This window comes from Megascapheus bottae, chromosome 7 (genome assembly GCF_031878675.1).
Source record: "Megascapheus bottae isolate mThoBot1 chromosome 7, mThoBot2.hap1, whole genome shotgun sequence".
Taxonomy (NCBI): Eukaryota; Metazoa; Chordata; class Mammalia; order Rodentia; family Geomyidae; genus Megascapheus; species Megascapheus bottae.
The window spans coordinates 47,827,159-47,836,292 of NC_143515.1; the positions used below are offsets into that span (position 1 = coordinate 47,827,159).

A 9,134-nucleotide genomic window follows, 5' to 3' on the forward strand; every position below is an offset into this window, starting at 1 on the left:
CAAATAGTGTGGTAGAGAGTGATGTCAGGAATCTCTCATAATAGGTGGATCATGGCTAACTTGTGAGAGGCAAGGAACAGAGTCTCTATCCTAAAAATAACCAGGGAAACACAGGGCTGGAGCTATGGTACAGTGGTATTAAGTCAACCTTGCGCAAGCACATGGCCCCAAGTTTAAAACTCCAGCACTGTGTCCTGAGCCAAATAAATAGAATCAACACATAGCCAAGCCATTCCACTTCTGTAGAGACATCCTGAAGGATAGGCGATTTTGAGGTATTATCATGCAAAGGGTTGGTGTGAGAGGTAGTGGGTAGTTACTGCTTGATAGGTATAAGGTGTTGGCAAGATGGGAAGAATTCTGGAGATGAGTGGAGGTGATTCTTGCATAATATAAATTCATTCAGTACCAATGCACTGCACACCAGCAAAGTGTAATGGGTGAAATTGCACACTGTGTAGGGTTTACTGCAATAAAAGTGGAAAAAATTAAAGATTATTACTAAGCCAGGTGCCAATAGCTCATGCATGTAATCCTTGCTACTCAGGAGGCTGAGATCTGAGGATCATGATTTGAAGTCAGACTTGAAAGGAAAATTCATGAGACTCTTTTTTTTGGTAATTTGTTGGCTATATTTTTAATTTAAATTTTAATTTATTGTTATTGTAAAGTTTATATAGAGAGGGGTTAGAGTCAGATGAATCAGGTAATGAGTACAATTCTTTTTAACTCATGTCTCCCCTTCTCTCACTCTCTCCCGGGGTTTCCCTTTTGCCCTGTGCAATTCATTTTCCACACAGTGTCTAATGAGAACCACTGTTGTTTTTATTTATCCTTGTTCTACCTTTACTGTCCCCCTTTACCCTCCCAACTACAACAAACTAACAAACAAGACAAAAGGAAATGAAAAAAGTCAGTAACAATGGCAACTAAAAAGTGTCTTATTTCACTAAGACACTAAAAAGTGTCTTTTTTTGGAGTTCATTTGATTACATGTATATTATATGTAATCATTCAGTGTGTTGACTTATAGATTTATAAGTATATTCTAGTTACCACAAATTAGGGAAATCATGCAGCCTATTTCTTTGGGAGATTCTTGTTTCAATTAATCACCAAAAGGACAGAAATGAGGCTGTGACTCAAGTGATAGAGCAGTATTAGCCTTGAGCAAAATAATCTCAGGACAGTGCCAAGTCCTATGACTAATATACCTACACACACACACACACACACACACACACACAGATAATTACTATAAAGATATATAAATAATGTATAGCACTCAACTAACAAAAGGAAACTAATATTTTATCAATTTTAAAGGAGGATATTAGAAGTCAGCAAAGAAAATGATTAATAAATAAAAGCAAAATGAGGATGGCAGAAATCACTGAGTGAAATAACCACACCATCAAATAGAGATGTTATAAGTATTATATCATATAATATTGTCAAAAGAAAGACCTAAAATTAGACAGAAGTTTGAAGTCAGGAAAGAAGTGAAGAAAAGATAGTACAAATTAAAAGAAAACTTGTGCCAGATAGAATAAAAGGAAAGGTAAAAATCTATACAGGAATCTATAGAAATACTCTGCATAATTAAAATAAAACAAGCACTGGGAATATAAAAATGAGTATTTGTCAGGGCCTAGTGATAAAGTGCTTGCCTAGCATGCACAAAGACCCGGGTTTGATACCTCGGTACCACATACATAGAAAAAAATGCCAGAAGTGATGCTGTGGCTCAAGTGGTAGAGCTCTAGCCTTGAGAAAACCCAAGAACAAAGCTCAGGCCCTGAGCCCAAGCCAAGGACTAGCAAAAAAAAAAGAGTATTTGTGAACAATTATTTTCCTAATGTCTCAGGGTCATTATTTAGAGATTGTGAAGAATCCTTGCCCTCATGGATAGAATACAAATTTGAAAAACTCCAGAGTAGGAGGTTTTATTATGGTTCTATAAAATTAAGTGTTAGAAAATTTAAAACCAAACATATTTAAAAACAACTTTGAACAAGAAAATGAGTCCTTGATTTGATAATCTACAAAGTCCTATAACTTATAGGTACAGACTATATGTTCTAGTGCCTATAAAATAAAACACACTAAATAGAAACATTAATGATTTTATTGAGAAAAATATGTCATTGAAGGTTTGAAAATCTAATTGGAGTGACATAAGGTCCATAGAGGTGTCATTTAATGTGGATATTTTTAGTTAATTCATATATAAACACAAATGTAAGATTCCTAAAGTTCAAAAGAATTTTCACTGAACAAAATGTTCCTAATCTGCATATGGAAGAGCAAAAGGTCAAGTACAATTAAAGCCATTTTGAAGAAAAACATAAAAATTCTTTCTTACCATATCAGCTAGTTGTGAAATACTGCACAGTGTGAAAAAAAGTAGTTTGTTTAAAAAAGCAATAAATACAATGTTGGAAGATGATAATAAAGTCCCAAAAGGAGCAAGTCAAGTAGAAAAATGTGACCAAGGGCATTATGAGTCAGTGGGGAAAGATAAAACGATTTAGTAAATGGTATATATAGCAACAAAGTCTTTGAGAATAAAAGAGGTAACATAAGTTACCTCATATACATAAGGCTATGTTTCCTAACATTTAAAATCAAAATCATGAATCAGAATTTTAAGACATTTAGAAGAAAATGCATAGATTATTTTAGTGTCCTCCATTGCTGGAAGAAATTGGTTAGACTAGGCATAGCAAACACAAGGAATTAAGAATAATATTCATAAATTCATCTTTATTAGCATTAAAAATGTCTGTCCAGCAATAACTAAAATGATCAGATAAGCCTCGCATTGAAGAAGTCTTTTTGTATCAGAATACATAGAATAAGAATAAAAGAAAAGTAAAACAGACCAAAAGCTCAAGAGGAGAAAAAAAAAAAAGGCAAAGTACACAGATAGACAATTCACAGAGAAGAGGGCTGAATTGCCAAGTACCAAAGCAAAGCTACTCTGCCTCTTTGGTAATTAGCATAATGTAAATAAAGACTAGAAGAGTTACAATACCCGCAAGACTAGAGAAAAGGAAAAATCTTATAATAAGTCTTATCAAGAAAATGAAGCAATGGAGACATGGACTAGTGGTGTGTATGTAAATTGCTTATGTCCCTTTGGAGTGTTAATTGTTGAAGAGTCTTCTTTACAGCTAAGTAATTTCATGTCTGGGTTTATGCCCTAGAGAAACCCCCCAACATCTCTTAACTGTACAGATTGGCTCTGAAATATGTGTTATTGCTTTTCAGTAGTTAAAATGAAATATTTGGAGCTGTTTGTCTCAACCCAGACAAATACTTCTTTGTATATGGATACATATAGATATAAAACTATGAGATACAGACAAATGATCTAAAACAAATCCAATATTGTAAGTTTAGGGGTAGGATTTGGGCAAGGTGATTCAAAAGTACTTGTGAAGTTTTGAGATTTTTTTTTGTTTTGATTTATTTTCTTTCCATATTCCAAGTGAACCCAGAAAAATGCAAAGATTGTTAAAATTGTTGGACATGAATATTTTTAATTTTTTTATTGTTGGGATAATGCATAGAGGAGTTACAGTTACATTAGCCAGGTACTAGATGTATTACTTCTTACATATCGATACCCCTTCTCATGTTTATTTTCCCCATTGTCCATGAATATTTATCTTACTATTTTAGGCTTTTCCATATACTTAAATATTTCACAATGAAATATATACTACATTTATTATGACAGTAATCTAAACTATAATGGAAAATGAAGCAAAATTTCAAATCAGGTTCCAAAACAATGTCAAATGTTACCCTGCACTAGAATTAACTCCAAATGAATCAAAGACCTCGAGGTAAAAGCTGACACACTGAAAACTTTACAAGAAGGAATAGGAGACACACTAGGCCTCCTCAGCACAGGTCGGAACTTTTTCAATAAGGACCAAGAATCACAACAAATCAGAGAAAGGCTGGTTAAGTGGGACTGCATTAAACAGCAGAGCTTCTATAGGGCAAGGGACATAGCTAGTAAATTAATTAGGAAGCCTACAAAATGGGAGAAGATCTTCACTAACCATACAACGGACAAAGGCCTCATATCTAAAATATATCAACAACTTAAAAAATTGAATCACTCCAAAACTAATCTCCAAAGTAACAACCATCCCATCAAAAGATGGGCCAAAGACGTAAAGAGAGTCTTCTCTGAAGAAAAATAAGAATGGCCTATAGACACATGAAGAAATGCTCGACATCTCTGGTCATAAAAGAAATGCAAATCAAAACAACTCTAAGATTCCACCTCACTCCAGTTAGAATGGTCAGGATCAAGAAAACTAATAACAACAGATGCTGGAGGGGATGTGGCCAGGAGGGATCACTACTACCCTGCTGGTGGGAGTGCAAACTCGTTCAACCAGTATGGAAAGCAGTATGGCAGTGCCTCAAAAGACTAAAAATAGAGCTCCCCTATGACCCAGCAATTCCACTACTTGGCATTTACCCAGAAACAAGGACATACTAAATCTATTAGCACAATGATGTTCATTGCAGCATTATTTACCATAGCAAAGATATAGAACCAACCCAGATGTCCCTCAGTTGATGATGTGGTATTTATACATAATGGAATTCTATGCTGCTGTCAGAAAGAATGACATCTCCCCATTTGTAAGGAAATGGAAAGACTTAGAAAAAGTCATATTAAGTGAAGTAAGCCAGACTCAAAGGAACATAGGCTCAATGGTTTCCCTCATTTGCCATAATCAGTAGAAACCTTGGACTCTTCTAGCAGAGATTTGCAATATAGCAAAATGTAGATACATAAGGCCATATAGTATGACGCTAACTGAAAGGACCTCTAGGATATAGAAACAAAAGCCGTATAATGAGTGATTGTTGTCCTTAATGTAGTATGTTTTCTCTCATCTCTTTTGCTGTCCCTTGGTTATCTCATATTGTTACAGTATTTCACTTTGTTATCTGATATATTGGATATATGGGTATTTGGTTATTTGAAATTGGATAGGGAAGGGGGGAAAACAAGATAAGGGTGGGGATGGGGAGGAAGGAAATGGGGACCAAGATATGAGAAAGGGTATCAATGTATGTGAAGTAATGCACCTTCCATCTGGCGAATGTAATGTAATCCTTCTTTTAATTACAATAAAAAATATATGGAAAAAAAACCCCAAAACAAAAAGAGTTCCTATCAAGGAATCTTACCATGCATGGTATTTAGAGAACTGTCAATCTCTTGAGATGAAAGCTAACATCAATAAAGTTAACTCAGTGGAATTTTTATAGCTTTTAGAGGTCAAAACAGAAAAATAATTAAAACCTTGGAATTGCTCCGACTGGAAGAACTTGTGTCATCTTTGTAATGGTAGGATCTTATTCTTGGAAGGATTCAGTCAGAGCTGGATCCAGTCAGTTTGGCTGCGTATGTTGGTATATTAATCCAACTGTGTTTACTTCTGGGATCCTTCCCAACCACACTGATAAAAAGAATTATATTTTCTTAGCTGATTAAACAGGAACTCTTTAAAGTGTTAGAAATCTATATTCACACAAATGTTCATGGTTTGTGTATTCTTATTTTGGGGGTCACAAATACGGATCAATCTCAGACCACCCCAAAATGGTTCTTTCTGTGAGTTCGAAATCATAACTATGTGCTTAATAACATTTAGAAGCACTTACGGAGTGGCTTACTCTGTATTACTGTTCTGTGTAGGCTTTTCTAACTCATCTCTTTGATTATAAAGAATTTCATACCTAATATGTATCCTGCTTTACCCCTTTTGTGCTTGCCTCTACATTGACCTCAAGTTATTGCATGATATTTGAAATGCCAGCAATACTAGCATTATGGCATTGTTTTATGGGTAGAAGTAAAAACTATAACTGTTAGGAGCTCAACTTGCAATGTGTTTTCCTATTTGGATTAGAAATAGAGACACTGATCTTGGCTTTTGGCTCTACGGATTATTGGAAGAAGTATTCCTCTTAAATCAGGAACAGAGGCATGTTCTGTTAAGGTCACCCTAAAAATCTATTAAAATTTATTAAAGACTTGGATTAGTAGTAGGCAGATAGAAAATATAAATATCCATGTATTAAATAGGATATTGTGCAAAGTGGGAAACATAGGCCAAGAGAAATCAATAGAAAGAACTCAAAAAGCTAATAAATCTTCCTTATGGAGTTTTGTCATGTTTTCTGAACTTGCAGCTTCAGCCTACATTAAACTTCCTGTAAAATGAGTAAAATGTTATTGTTGCTTTCATAGCTAGTGATAGACTCGAGAGTTTTTCTTCAGTAGTTGAGTGGAGGGATGAGAATTCTAAAAATCAAAAAATCGTCTATTGAATTCTTTGGTAATTATTTACAACAAACTAAGAAGCTATGTAACTGATTTCTAACTCTGTGTGTGTGTGTGTGTGTGTGTGTGTGTGTGTGTGTGTGTGTGTGTTGCCTGGTGCTTGAGTTCAGAGCCTGGGCACTGTCCCTGAGCTTTTGTTCTCAAGACTAACACTCTACCACTTGAGCAGTAACTCCACTTTTGGCTTTTTGGTGGTTAATTGAAGATGATTCTCTTAGCCTTTTCTTCCCTGGGCTGGTTTTGAGCCTTGAGTCTCAGAGGTCAGCCTCTGTGTAGTGAGGATTTTCGCTATGAACCACTGGTGCCTGGCTTAGATTCTAGTTTTTAGGAGCAAGGATATATAAATGATGTGTCACAGTTATTATTTTCCTTTGGTCATTTCTGTGATTCAGAAAATTAATTCTATAATATCTATTTTTAAATTATAGATATATAATCAGATAGATATTCCCTTGAAGCAAAGCCTGTTTGAACCGGAAAAGGCATGAAAAGGTAAGGTAGTGGGAGTGGGGAGATAGTCATGTATACTAAGCAGTAAATATTAAGAAAGAAGTTATTTTTTAGAATGTCTGATAACTCTGTTTCTTGTACTTATAAGGTTCAAAACCAAACACTTTTTTTCCTATGGAATTGGCAAATGTGCTTTATTTCAGCGAGGAACTAAGAAGACCCTCTGTACTGACAACAATTTCAAGATTTGCATCGAAAGGGTTTGATTAGCTCCTGAAACATGCCAGCTTCCATACTTACCACGCTGTCTTTATAACATTTGCGCCTGTCAGATTTCATACTCCAATTTGCCCTGATGACTTAACTACTTAGAGAGTAACCAGAGACAGTAAAGGCATTTTATTTTAGTGATTTTAAAGCCTGGTTTATAAAGTCTGATGCTTGAAGAGAAATCGCCACTCCACAAACATACTTGGTATCTTCAATTTCCAGGTGGCTCCAAGGTGTTTGTGAATTACTTGGGCTCACATTAAACTTGGTGGCTTTGCAAGTAATGGAGTGAAACCTTCCAAAACAGACAAAATTGGCAGTGTTTCAGAAAAGAGCAAGCCAAAAGGAAGCATTCCTGTGGAAAATGCACTGCTCATAGAGCTGTAAGATAGAGAATTGCAGTGGCACAATGTATGTCATGATTCCTTTATGTCTTAAGGCTGGAACAAGCACAGATTTTTGTGACTTTTTTAATGAATCATATTTGTATTGCATATTGACAGAGTTACATAGATGTAATGTATTCATGATCCTGCCATTTTTCTAGACTGGAAATAACCTACATTTTGTTGTTGTTGTTGTTTTGTTGGTTGTGGGGCTTGAACTCTGGGCCTACGCATGGTCCCTGAGGTCTTCAGCTCAAGGCTAATGCCCTACCACTTGAGCCTTGAGCCACAGTGCCACTTCCAGTTTTCTGGTGGTTAACTGGACAGTCTCATGGACTTTCATGCTTGGACTGGCTTTAAACCATGATCCTCAGGGAAAAAAAGTGAACAGAAATAACATTGTTACTGTATCTGACTTTGTTAGTATATTATATATGTTTATTTGTTTATCTGAATTAGGAAAGGGAAGGGGAAAACAAGATGATTGGGAGGGGTGGGGAGAGGAAAATGGAACAAAAACATGCGAAGGGGTATCAATGTGTGAGAAGTAATGCATCTACTACCTGGTGAATGTAAGTGTAACCCCTCTATACATTCCCCCAACAATAAAAAAAACAAAACACATGATCCTCAGATCTCAGCCTCCTGGGTAGCTAGGATTACAGACGTGAGCCACTGGTGCCAACCAACCTATATATATATATATATATATATATATATATATATATATATATGTGTGTGTGTGTGTGTGTGTGCTGTTGTAAATAGAAGCTATATTGGCCTTCGGTGTCATCCACTGTTTTGGAAAATACAACGATGATCTAAAGCAAGATATGATGTTGAAATGTAACAACTATATTTCTATTAGATGTAGAAGCTATTCTAGAAAAGCAAGCATTATAAAGAAAAGTACTTTATACTTCATGATTTTTTAATTTTTTTCATATATTTTTATTGTAATTAATAGAAGGGTTACATTATATTCGCCAGATAGAAGGTGCATTACTTCACATACATTGATACCCTTTCTCATGTCTTGGTACCCATTAATAAGTAATGTACCCACTAGCTGACCAATGTAACTGTTGTATAGAGGGGAAGTAACCCCTCTATAAATACAATAAAATACAATAATATTTAATAAATAATAAAAAGGTAGATTTTGAATAGTATTTTCAGAACAGAAAATGGAACATTTTTGGAAGTTTGTTTTCCTTTACAGAGGACAGAGTCTATCTTGGAATATGAGACGCCTCATTGGTGTGCTTTGAAAATGGTTTCTGAAAAGGAGGAGAGTGGACCAAGGTGATGGAAGAGAATGAATTTGCTTTCATTTTAACTCCAGAATGACCACAGTATGATTCTCTCCCTTGAAGGAAGATTAAAAAAGGAGCTCAGTGACCTCTGCATCTCAACAGAGATAGGCAGGGAACAGCTTAGTGGCTTTTGTGTCACTTGGTCTTGATTTCTTTTCTGAGTTAAATTTTTAGTGAATAGAAATACACTGTATTTTCTGTAGTGGTTATAGAAAGAGGAAGATAAAGAGGATACCAGGCGTCTGTTCCTTTTCTTCTTTCTGCTTCTTTTCTTCATCTTATTAATTAATCGATTCATTCATTCATTGACTCATTATTTTTGTTGTC

General features: G+C 35.3%; 1 long non-coding RNA gene across 1 annotated transcript; it reads left to right on the forward strand.

Moving 5' to 3' along the window:
- The first annotated feature begins 206 nt into the window (after positions 1-206).
- LOC150060757 (uncharacterized) lies at positions 207-8,794 on the forward strand. The gene is made up of 3 exons (XR_016536155.1): positions 207-275; positions 6,814-6,877; positions 8,714-8,794. It is a non-coding gene; the product is annotated as an uncharacterized LOC150060757 (long non-coding RNA).
- The last annotated feature ends 340 nt before the right edge of the window (positions 8,795-9,134 follow it).